A 13,416-nucleotide genomic window follows, 5' to 3' on the forward strand; every position below is an offset into this window, starting at 1 on the left:
ATGTATGTCATATGGTAACAGGGACCATGTTATTTTGCCATTTTTTAACAAAAATGTCTCTCTGTTAGCTTGGGGGATTTCTTCTTCATCTGAAGATGATTCATCGTGCTCCGGGTTGTATTCCTCCCCATCTCCTTCTTCAGATACCTCTTCTAAATCATTGATCTCTTGTTATTCCTGGACATCTGAAAAAATCAGATCTATGACCTGTTGGGCACTGAAGCGTGCACTCATGTCTTCAGCAAAGAGAGAACTGGGAGTACTGTTACCTGCCGCACCTTTTATAGCCTTTCACTGCATTCCCCTTTAGTAAACAATGCTTTCAAGAAATGTTTATTTTGTCTGAAATTTAGTTTATTTAATCTGAATTTGATTTTATTTAGTCTTTGAACTTGAGAGATTTGTGGGGTCATAGAGGGGACATGCACATGCATAAGAAAGTTGTAGTTTTTAGAGTTCTATCAGTAGCAGATAATTTCAATTTCTCATTGTGTGTGTGTGTGTGTGTGTGTGTGTGTGTGTGTGTGTGTGTGTGTGTGTGTGTGTGTGTGTGTGTGTGTGTGTGTGTGTGATTTTGTTGTTTTTGTGGAATATAAATGATTTTATAACTGGTGGGTCAAAAATGACCCTAAGACAATCTTTGTACCCTGGAGGTGTACAGCTTTCAAGGAAATTTAAATTTCATGTTGAAAAAAGATCATTAAGGGGGTTTTCTCTACAGTTAAATGTGGCGGTGGGTCATTTTTGACCCTTAAGACAACACAAGGGTTAAAGCAGAAACCACCTCTTTAAAGATTTTTACTGCTCAGCCACACAAGAGTAAAATATGAATGTAATAACATTTAAGAAAACATCCTTAAATATGTTTGTGTCTAATTAAATCTATCTTGTAACTCTGATTATGTTGCACAGTGACATGCAGACTTTGCAAAGTGTTTGGCAGCTGCTCACTGCTCACTGCTCACATGTGTGACATGAGCTGGTCTAATTTTAAAGTCATCATACTTATGTGCGAACAGAGGAAGTCATGTGATCAGTAATTAACCAGTTGTTTGGAAGCCTTTGCTTTGTAGTAGAATAAAGGTAGACAATGCATAGTAGACTGTGAATGATATTATTTGTAATTCTGTTGTAACATTCACAAATTATTTGTCCTTTATTATTTTCTGATCAGACCAAATCCAGCTATAAAGGTTTAACAGATTCATTTATTTGCTTTTACTCGTCCAGTGTCACTCATTCTGAGAAACATGCCCCAGGGCCATGAGGAAGGACAACCAGACCAGGCGAGGCAGACGGTGAGATCAGCAGGACAAGTTAAGGAAAATATGGATTTTTTCCTTACAATAGCACTGGAATACTGGAATTGACCTTGCTCTACATGCACTTTTACATAAAACAAGGATGAAGTAACAAGGTACAGCCATGTATTTTAACAAAAAAAAAAAAAAAACACTTTCACCATCCCATTTTAAAGATGAAAATGTTTAAATAAACAGCAGTTCACCATTGAGAAGTAAAGAACACCACTGTATGGGCCTAGATGAAGTTTATGCCTGAGACTAGAATACATAGAATTGTCAATGGTAATTTTATACTCCAAATTAGTTCATGATTAGACATAATCAAATTCTAAGAAATCACCTGTAAATCTCTATTCTTTTAATCTCTCTTCTGTTAATCTCTGTTCTGTTCATTTCTATTCTGTTAATCTCTAATCATGCTGCATTAAAACGTATCTGAACTAAAGAAAGAGTCTTACTGTTCTATAATGAGACTGATCACCATGTTCAAATATCAAATGAGAACAGAGGCAGCACAGAAGTGAAAAGCTAGATGTGGTTAACACATTTATCTGCAAGATCCCGCCGTTGTGAGGGTATGCATGCCCTTTCTGGCTAAAACTTACTTTAAACTAAAGACAAATATCTTTAGAAATATGTATTTACCACATCAGCAAGAAGGCGATGATAGAGAATTAACCTCTACAGACATAACTGTACACATAACTTAGCTCTGACCACTACAACATTTTTTTTTAATATATATTCGATTTTATTTCAACATTTTACACTGTGAAGACTGAACTTAGTTTTCAAGATTTAATGCATGATTTTAGGTTTTTGGAATCAACGCCCCCTTCTGTTCGTCTAGTTACACTGAGCATTGAGCCATACTGGTAGATAAGCAGTATAACACACTTGACAATCGCAAATAAATACAAATTATTTTTCACTTAAAAAATTAAAATAAATCTACCGTTATCCCTACTCTTCATCTGACTGGTCCGGTTTTAAGACTTAATATGAGCAGGGTGCAGTTGGGCAGCATGCGTAGTCAGGGCCATGGCAATGAAATATTCCCGTTCGAGAAAACACTCTATCACCCTCTAGCGGGATAATTAATGAATTGCTTAAGAAGAGATTCATTGCTGTTTAGACATGTCACGCGGATGCTAATTGTATTTTCTAAGACAAAATTTGAAATGATCTTATACCGGAAGCATGTTTTAAAAGGCCATTTAAAAAAGGACAAATGCTGTTGTGGAAATTTACCAACCCCCCCCCCCCCCACACACACACACACACACACACACACACACACAACACCGCGTACTCAGCGTGGGATTTCTGTTGAACGGTTGCACGTAGATGACTGAAAATCGGTAAGCATTTACCTGATGCTTTTATCCAAAACAACATACAATTATGACTTTACAACTGAGGGTCTTGCTCAGGGGCCTAACAGTACAAGATTGAACTGGCAAACGTCGGATTATTAGTCAAGTACATTAACCATTGAGCTACCACCATCCAGGCACACACACTCAGTATCATACTGGTTATCATTTCTTTCCTTTCTTGTCTCCTGTCCTTCCAGACACTGATGAGTGCAGTGTGAGGTTTACATTCCCCTCTCATTATCCCAGATACCCCTGTTTCTCTGGGGGTCAAAGATCAAACCAGACAAACAATTCCATCCGGTCTGAAGATTCAGAAGACCAGTATTCCTGATGCTGGCTTGGGAGAGTTTAAAAATGTCAAACTGTTCCAGTTGGAACATTCAAGTCATTCAGAAGCTCATTTGAAAAATATCATACATCAAAATCAATATATTTTACAGAAACAAAAATGAGCATTTTTATTGTTTGTTTTCAGTTCTTTGGTCCCATACAATACATATCATTTGTCAACAAAGCTCCTGTTTCTCAGCTTCCTTCAAGTGCCACAAGTGCTCTATTATATTTTTACAAACACATTTTATTAACTGTATTTCAGTACAGTTCTCTGGGGTAACAGACCTACAGTTTGCTTTAAATGTTGAGTCCTACTGTAGAACAGTATTCACACTGAACACAGTATGATTTCTTATATAGCCCCTTTAAATTTAATTTTGTTTTTGCAATCAGTGTAATAAGTACATAGATGCTAAGAGAGCGACTCACTCTAATTGGATGAGGTGGAGAATGCAGCACTGAATCTGCAGCTCATGGGTTGTTGGCCATATGTGATGAATAATGAATTTTATAGTCTATTATTTGATTAAAAAACTGCCAGTTATTCATCCTCTCTCTCTCTCTCCCTCTGTGTGTGTGTGTGTGTGTGTGTGTGTGTGTGTGTGTGTGCCTGTCTGTCTGTTTTTAGGTATATAAACTGTGCTCGTAATGATGAAGAGCAGAATTTGTTGGCCTTACAGTATCATGGGGGCATTCTCTACCATGGCTGTCTACCCATCAAAGCAGGACAGGAGCTCCTGATGTGGTACGGAGATGAGTACGCCAAAGATGTCGGCGTCATGTTTGGCTACATAAGGCTCAAAAAGTGCTCTGCACAAGGTTAAGTCCAAACACCTTTTTTAATTTCACTGAGTTAATCTTGAATCTTACTTGAGTTTTTAAACTAAAACGTACCAGGTCAGTGTTTGCCCTACAATGACACACCTGATTTAGCTCAACATTCCTCCTTGTTAAAATAACAAACGCTCGATGAAAGTTTGCGGTTTTTGATCCAGAAAAGCTGTGTAGTTCATGGGTCTCCCAGATTAGGTGCATTGAAAATATACTGAATTACAATATAAGTCAAATTTTGTTTAAGTATTTATTTTGTGATGATATTTTGCTTTAAGTATTAATATTGTTTTCATGATGTACAGTGTGATGGAAATTATTATTCGATCATGTATTATCATGTGATTCATATATAATCATGTTAATCCTTTCTCTATGTAATCCTATATGAATAGTTTAGTCTGCACATTCTGTCTTTGTATATTGTGTAAACAAAATGACTGCTGAATCAGTTGCTTCGTGATCTTGCATGTGTCGTGCGACTAATGCTGATAAAGAGGAACTAGCAAACTGTGTCTGTCCTGGTGGAACAGAGCATCCTGGTATGTGCAAAAGTGTTTAGCGCGATAAGGAGCAGGAAACGGGTAAACAGGATGACAGGACAGCCCTTCCGGGAATTGAAGTTTAGATTTAAGGAACAGAATCAGTCTACCCCTTTAGAGCTTTCGCTTTAGAGCATTTGCTCTCACACAGCTGTGTTTTTGTATGTCTTATTTTCTTTATTAAATTACTCTTTTAATCACGTCTGACTTGCTCTTTATTCAAAGTTCCACCACAACAGCCACCCGACAGTTGTTTACCATAATTATGTTGCATCTCACACCGAAATTATAATGCCTTTTTTCTCTCTAGGAATGAATGATATCCATTTGCAAGTCTTCTGCTGTGTGTGTCCACTTTCCCATACAGTTCAAATTTAACTCCACAAACACATCAGGAGATGCCATCATGAGGACTATGTCAGATTGCTGAAATCAGGAGAAATTAAATATGAGAATCTGGCACCTAAAAAAGCTTCAATACTCCACAAACGTCCGCTGTTACTGTCCACACCAACACACCTCACAGACAATCGCAGAAAGTCTCGGAAAAGAAGAGTGTGGAAAGAGTTTTAGTAGATGGGATGATTTCCAGATCTCCACTTGCTGCATGTGAAGATTGAGGCTCTCAGTGGCCTGAACTACAGGAATAACACTGTACTGTTTCATGACATGTCGTGTGTGTGTGTGTGTGCGCGTGCATTTGTTGAAAAAGGAGAGAACAGTGCAGTAAAACAGGAAGAGAATTTTAATACACTAAAATTAACATCATTAAAATACACCACAGACAGTTCACAAGTTTAAAACCTCAAAGCTGTTTCTTCTAAGTTTATTTTCCTCTGTTCCCACAGTGCTGATGAGACTTGGTACAGTGAGGTAAGAAGAGCTCTTTATTAACTGACATTTGTTTGTTAAATTTCCCTGTAGTCTGTGCTTTTAGTACATAGTGAAAAGTCAAGAAAACATTACCACTCTTCATGAACTCTCATCCACATGTAGTTGTAAAGGACTTAGAGTTGGTTCTGGATTTCACTGGTGTTATGTTTGTGTGGTGTGTTTGTGTTCCTGATGGAGAGAGTGTGTGAGTGAAAGGAATGAAAACACAAGCAAAAAATGTGTCAAGACTGTGTCAGGGAAAAATGAATGTGAGAAGAGTGTGTGAGTGAGTGACAGAGAGGAGTCTTAATTAGGACAGTCCAGGAGTTATTATGATAGACCAATTTCAGGGAACCAGCAGTCAGACCCATCTGTGAATTAGTAATGAAAAATTTACATTATGAACAAAGAAAAAGAAACCAGGAACAAGAAAATAATGTGATGACAAAGAAAAACTTACAAAGGGCTAACAACAAATTGGTGTGGAACATCATTGCTCCCTCTGTACAGAACACTCAACCAATGATGAACACCCTGCGTTAGCCACAGACTATGCTTTGAAACACCAGCCACTCTTACTCCAGCTACTACACACACACACAGATAGACAGATAGACAGATAGATAGATAGATAGAGAGGCCTCTGACAGAGTATTTTCACTGATTCTAGCCTTGAGCGCTTCTGAAATGAGATTGATGGTTTTATTCCAGTTGGAGCCACACCTTCCAGCATTGGTGTCTCTTCCACAAGAGCCCCAATCACCACTGGGACAACCTTTTTGTTAACACACACAGATTTGAAGTTGTTCAGATTATATGTCTTGCATATGTTTCTATACATGGTCTCTGCCACTTGGTCAGGTCTCTTAATACTTGCTTTCCCTGCAGGAATCTTGTATTAGTGTTACTTTCAGAGGCTCCTTTGTACAGTCTGCATCTTGTGTGGTGTAATGCACCCCTACTACAATTAACCTAGTGCTTAGTTCTTGTATTTTTACTACCATGATCAGTGACACAGTACTGTCCTTCAGTCCTACCTTTTCCAGACATTGGTAAGATTGTCTTGTCAGCCACTTCTGCTACCTGTGAGTCATAAATTCCATGTAGGTAATCCTGCCATGACAGCGCCACTGTTTTCACGGTAACTATGTCCCCCTTCTGACTGGAACATGCCCTCATCAGCCCATCAATCGGGGCCAGTGTTAGGATGTAATCATGGATATTTCATGTCACATCCTGAACAGTGGTGTTGAGCCTTCTGTCTGGTGTACAGTCTTTGTTTGTTAGCTCTTGGGTGATAATGAAGAAGATTTTGGTGAGTGGTTTGGTAGACTATAGAGTTTTCTCTTCCTTCTCTTTCAAGTTCCCTGTCTAGTCAGATTGTCCTACAGTGATATGACCTCTGGTGCTTAGAGTCCTGGGTCAAGCCAACTCCTCCATTATAGTGCTGCAACATTTCATGGAAAATAATGTGTGGTTTAGCTATTTACTATCAATGTGTTTCATCACCTTTAGGTTTTGAGATTTAGAATTTATATTAGGAATGAAGAGTTCTACTGGAATTCAACACAGTGCTTGTATGATCCAACATTATTTTCCAAACCCTTTGTGAACTTTTGAGCAAAATAGTGAGGCATGAGTGAAAGGTAACTAATAGACAAAACAGGAGTTAACTGAGGGGAACATGTTACATAAAGCAAAAAGATTTCAAAAGGGAAAAAGGATTAAGTAGTCCTTGTGACTTGCTAGATTTTTAATTAGAATAGAGAATAGTCAGTGTGAAACATTGGAGATGCCTGTGGGCACACGCATTTTAAAGCTCATTTTTGAACGATTTCTACTTGTTCATTTTAACACTATACATCTGAAATTGTACACATAGCACAATGATCATTCAGAATTCAAATTGAAGTAGACAATTGGGAGAAGACATCCATTCACATCTAAGCTTATTTGTCCATCATTTAGTTACATTTGAGCTCATCTAATACAGAAGAACACGTTAAAAAAAACATAAAACGCCATTTATTTTTTTGGTGTATAATGTGTCTATTGATGCTGGAGATTCAGTTTCACTCAAACTCTACATTTCCTGATTCACCAGGGTCTTGCGTAATAAACTGAAGTTTTGAGCACATACATGAAATGACTAAATAACTACATAATGTTTTACAGTAGGTGTCCTAGACTTCTCCTTAGTATCCCAAAACCTCTCTAAATGCACAAAAAGTCATCAATCACTATACATCAAGTCTGCATGTTTCTTTTTTGCTAAAACATCACAGTAAGTTACTTTAGTAAGTTCCACAGCAATATGAGCTACATAGCATAATTGTTGGCATCATTGCTAATGCTGTAAATGCTATAATACTGTAAAGCAATAGTATACTTTTTCATTTATACTTACAATTTGTAGCAGGATTACGATTTTTTCAAGCAGTGAATGGTAACATCCAGTGATTTGCTATGAAAACATCGAAGCTAGTTCATGCTAGCAGCAAGCAAACAACTCCACATAAACTTCAGCTAAAATAAGCATCTTCCTTTCCATGATGTCCAAACGTATTGGCGATCAAATCATTCTTATGGTTGTACGAGTTTCGCCAAACAGCCTCAAACCCATGCCCTATGCTATCTGCTAACAACACTGAAGCACTAACAGTACACAGTGCGCAGACCTTTAAACATTAAACGGATGACTAAATAAGGCAAGCGAGGGTCTACGTTTTCGTCTAAGCGTCCTCTATTTGATAAAACAACTGCCAATCACACCGCTTGCCCTGGAAACATTTGGTGAGAATTGCTGTCACTCCAAGACAATGGCGCTGCAATGGCCAATAGAAATCAATATAAAATGGAAAAAAAAAAGGGGGGGGGGTCTAATGCTCTATTCAGGAATACTTTTACGTCAGTAACGTGCAGTTAGAGTTAAACAAAGGCTGCGTAGTTTGGGTTTGCTTAAGAAGGAACTGAACGCGTGTTTTTACGCAAAGAAGTGAGCACGGAATTAAAGAACTTTACTAACACTATGTATACCATTTAACCATCTAAACATCTCACACAGTTGTTTTAATGGTAATTTAACTTTCTATGACAAAAGAACTTATCTTAAAGCGGAAGAATGTTTTAAAAGGCCACATTGTGGAAATTTACCCGAGCGCGGGATTTGTGGCGATCTGATGCATGTAGACGGCTGCAAATCGGTAAGCGGGTACTTGTATTAGTCCTAAGAAATGTTATGTTGATCAATGTACTGTACTTTAAGAATATTCGATGTTATCAATCATTTGAGTATGCCAGTTTGGGCTTGCTAGGGAGCGTTAGCGCATAAGGGGCTTAAATAAAGAGAGTAAAACAATATATGTAATATGTGTGATGATCAGTAAGTGGGTGATTGGAAACGTGATTGGGTGCTACGATTGGTTGAAGAACAGGTGAGTGACGGACTGGAGGTGTCTGATTGGCTGGGTGACAAAGAGTGTGTGTGTATGTGTGTGTGTGTGTGTGTGTGTGTGTGTGTGTGTGTGCGTGTGTGTGTGTTTGGCTGACTGGGTGTCAACATTCTTCATCTTTTGGGTGGGATGAGAATAGACCTCCTAGAACAGACCTGAACAACAAGCTCTCACTACATACAGTTTGGCCACTTCAGTCTTCTACACTGCTTAGGACATAACAAAACTGTTATTAATACAATGTGTACTTGATTTATAACTGTGTAAATACATTTGTATGTAATACTGAGATGAGGTGTTAAAATAGTTGAAGTTGTTTTTATTTTGTTAAAGTTGGTAGAATTATTTTGTGTTTTTATTCTTATCTCATCTGCTTTCACCTTTTTCATTTACAGTCTGGGCAAGGATTCCTCTAAATCCTTTTGTGATTCGATCCAGAATAAATAGCCCTCAAGGAATAAAACTGAATTGAAATGAGATGACGAGCCAAACCTCCTCAGTAATACAAATGTGTCATCAGATCAGTCTGACTGATATTTGAAACAGTGTAAACAGAAGAAGAAATGTAATGCACTCAGCTGTGTTGTGTGCTGTTGTGTGTCTGTGCAGGTTTGTTTAATGATGTCACTCAGAACTCCTCTTCCAACTCTCATCACTCTGTTCATGTCTCTGGGTAAGACTGCAGTCTTCATCAAAATTGTATTTTTCTTTGTAAAATTTCCAAAACTGTTGAAACCTGCACAAATTCTGATATCTAGTATAAAGATTTTCTGACACACTGTTCCCATTTAATGAAGTTAATTTACATTGGTTACCAAAGCCCCCACATCCCCCACACCACTGCTACAGAGCTTGCTGAGTGTTTTGTGGTTTTTCTCAAGTTTAGGGCAGTCTTAGATTAAGAGCACACTGTAGTAAGATTAAAATTCACAACCCCACTATAACTACAAAGTGCAGATATATTTTTGTTTGTTTTTCTCTTTACTCAACCTCATATATTATGTGACTGAGCGTTAAGTTGTTCAGAGTCACTAGTGTCCACTTCTCCCAAGCTCCTCCCCCACCCTGCTACAAGCTTTTCTCACTTTGTGGTTTAGCTCAGAATCAGCTCAGAGTTCTGCAGAAGCTGCTGGAGTTAGAGAGGAGAGAAGTGAAGCTGTAAGAGAACTCCCACTCTCTTATGGGGCCCAGACTCCTCTAATGACCTCTTTCATGCATCATATGTTTCAGGAGCTTTTGTGAGTGATTTAAATGTGAATTATAACCAGCACATAACTACCTTAAAGGAATCCATGGAATTTATGAGCGGCACGTACACATAGCCAACATGTCTTTGACTGAAAGAGGAATTCTGCATCACACAGTTAAGATTGTGGAGAAGCCTGAACAATGTAAAGGCACTAATGATTCAGGCAGGGACCAGTGTTATGTAGATAAACAGTTTAAAACTAAAGGAGCAAAGAAAAGTTTGTAATTCTTTCCATACTGTTATTTTCATCCTCCGTTTATTATATGTATATACACACACACACACACACACAAAATGAGAAATTGAAATCTGATACTGATAGAACTCTAAAAACTATAACTTTCTTGTGCATGTGTATATCCCCTCTATGACCTCACAAATTTATTGTGCATACACATTATTGTGCTGCTCACATGTGTGACATGAGCTGGTCTAATTTTAAAGTCATCATACTTATGTGTGAACAGAGGAAGTCATGTGATCAGAAATTAACCAGTTGTTTGGAAACCTTTGCTTTGTAATAGAATAAAAGTAAACAATGCATAGTAGACTGTGAATAATATTATTTGTATTTCTGTTGTAACATTGACAAATTATTTGTCCTTTATTATTTTCTGATCAGACCAAATCCAGCTATAAAGGTTTAACTAAGATTCATTTATTTGCTTTTACTCGTCCAGTGTCACTCATTCTGAGAAATGTGCCCCAGGGCCCTGAGCAACGACAACCAGACCAGGCGAGGCAGATGGTGAGATCAGCAGGACAAGTTAAGGAAAATATGGAATTTTTCCTTGCAGTAGCACAGGAATACTGGAATTGACCTTGGTCTATGTGCACTTTTACATAAAACAAGGATGAAGTAACAAGGTACAGCCATGTATTTTAACAAAAAAACAAACAAAAAAACACTTTCACCATCCTTTTTAAAGATGAAAATGTTTAAATAAACAGCAGTTCATCATTGCGAAGTAAAGAACACCACTGTATGGGCCTAGATGAAGTTTATGCCTGAGACTAGAATACACAGAATTGTCAATGGTAATTTTATACTGACACTCCAAATTAGTTCATGATTAGACATAATCAAATTCTAAGAAATCACCTGTAAATCTCTATTCTTTTAATCTCTCTTCTGTTAATCTCTGTTCTGTTCATTTCTATTCTGTTAATCTCTATTCATGCTGCATTAAAACTTATCTGAACTAAACAAAGAGTCTTACTGTTCTATAATGAGACTGATCACCATGTTCAAATATCAAATGATGAGAACAGAGGCAGCACAGAAGTAAAAAGCTAGATGTGGTTAACACATTTATCTGCAAGATCCCGCCGTTGAGAGGGTATGCATGCCCTTTCTGGCTAAAACTTACTTTAAACTAAAGACAAATATCTTTAAAAATATGTATTTACCACAGCAGCAAGAAGGCGATGATAGAGAATTAACTGTACACATAACTTAGCTCTGACCACTACATTTTTATTAATATTCAATTTTAGTTCAACATTTTACACTGTGAAGACTGAACTGCATGATTAAGATTCAATGCATGATTTTACGCTTTTGGAATCAGCGCCCCCTTCTGTTCGTCTAGTTACACCTGCACCACTACAGACCCCGAACTGAAAAAGCACTGAGCCATAATGGTAGATAAGCAGTATAACACACTTGACAATCGCAAATAAATACAAATTATTTTTCACTTACAAAAGAACAATAAATAACCCCACAAATCTCTCAAGTTCAAATAATGAATAAAATCAAATTCAGATGAAATAAACAAAATTTCAGAGCAAATAAACATTTCTTGAAAGCATTGTGTACTAAAGGGGAATGCAGTGAAAGACTATAAAAGGTGCAGCAGGTAACAGTACTCCCAGTTCTCTCTTTGCTGAAGACATGAGTGCACGCTTCAGTGCCCAACAGGTCATAGATCTGATTTTTTCAGACGTCCAGGAATAACAAGAGATCAATGATTTAGAAGAGGTATCTGAAGAAGAAGATGGGGAGGAATACGACCCGGAGCACGATGAATCATCTCCAGATGAAGAAGAAATCCCCCAAGCTAACAGAGAGACATTTTTGTTAAAAAATGGCAAAATAACATGTTCCCTGTTACCATATGACACACATGGCAGGGAGGCAACTCAAAATGTCATAAGGATGACCCCAGGGCCCACAAGATATGCAGTTGCTCATGGCCATGGCATCACTTCAGCATTCTCTGCATGTATATCACACCAGTCATCGAAGAAATCCTCCTGGAAAATGACAAATTTGGAAGGTTTCTCTATATATGGGGACATCTGGAAAATAATGTATGTTATTGACCTGCGAACTTACATAGGGCTGCTAATTTTAGCAGTTGGTTTATTGGTCACGAGGTGAGGCTACAGCTTGTCTCTGGGACGCAGAGAGTAGAAGGGCGATTTTTTGTGCCACAATGCCACTGAAAGTGTTTCACACTGTTTCACGAATGCTAGGAGAAAAATGGGAGATTGATATGTTGCAGTTGAATTTCTCACTGTAGGGTGCATAAGAAAATATCACTATGTTGCCAAAAAATGTTGATGACTGTAATTGTTTCCTTTCAATACAATATATTAAAAACTACTTTCTGCACATTTCTGCTACTTTCGGAAGCTATAGAATTGCCATCTCTTAATAAAATGTTAATGTTTACACCTATGCAGAACATTAAGCAAAAATGATGATAATACATCTCTACTTTAGTGTACGAAAAAGAATATAACTGGTGTGCTGTAATAAAAACGAGTGGTGGCCAATGATTAAATGTAGTCTTTCTGCAATGTGAAAAGAGAAAACTCAAATATTCATAGACAGACTTGCATGAAGGTTGTTTCTTCAATCAAAGTAGATTGGGGCTTTAAAACTCAATTCAGCTATTTTATTTTAGGGGTTTAGTGAAGGCAGATCATTTTTGACCCTTAGGACACGAGGTGTATACATAATATTAAGACAACATGAGGGTTAAAGGAACTGAGGCTGCAGATGTTCTGCTGCTTCTGTGTCTCCTAAGTGGACAGAGACTTGGTAGTGCTAAAAGCCACAGAAGAGTCAAATACACTTTACAGAAGGAGCAGTAAACATTCAGTGAGAGCTCAGTGACCCTGGGGCTGAACCTTTACTGTTCCTTAATCAACATGTACTTCATTTGACCTTTACTGTTCCTTAAACAAAGTGTACTGCATTTCAGCAGAGCCTTGATAATCGTCACTCAAACTATCATTACCTGCCACCTCTGTACTTTAACAATCCACTTCAGGCAGTTAAAAACAGACACATGTGTTCAACCCAGCAATGCAGTTCAGGGAATCCTTAATTCATGTATGTCTCATATATACATGTCCATGTCCAGTGTGAGGTGATTTAATGTGAAAATGTCACTTTCCGATGCAAGAAAAAATGAAATTAACTATCTGGATAGTTTTTCT

The 13,416-nt window shown here is 37.7% G+C and overlaps 1 protein-coding gene and 1 long non-coding RNA gene across 3 annotated transcripts in view; one reads left to right on the plus strand and one right to left on the minus strand.

The window, feature by feature from the left end:
• Positions 1-7,942, minus strand: part of LOC145651929 (B-cell receptor CD22-like) — a 19,622-nt gene extending 11,680 nt beyond the window's left edge. For both annotated transcript variants that reach the window (XM_081700737.1, XM_081700735.1), the window contains exon 1: positions 7,670-7,942. The gene's annotated coding sequence lies outside the window, so the exon portion shown is untranslated. The remainder of the gene's footprint in view (positions 1-7,669) is intronic.
• Positions 7,943-8,201: 259 nt separating this feature from the next.
• Positions 8,202-11,174, plus strand: LOC145651941 (uncharacterized). Its single transcript, XR_014118070.1, has 3 exons — positions 8,202-8,465; positions 9,324-9,387; positions 10,644-11,174. It is a non-coding gene; the product is annotated as an uncharacterized LOC145651941 (long non-coding RNA).
• The last annotated feature ends 2,242 nt before the right edge of the window (positions 11,175-13,416 follow it).

The sequence above is a fragment of the Electrophorus electricus genome, chromosome 18, assembly GCF_041902795.1.
Source record: "Electrophorus electricus isolate QZ-2024a chromosome 18, ASM4190279v1, whole genome shotgun sequence".
In the NCBI taxonomy this organism is placed as follows: domain Eukaryota; kingdom Metazoa; phylum Chordata; class Actinopteri; order Gymnotiformes; family Gymnotidae; genus Electrophorus; species Electrophorus electricus.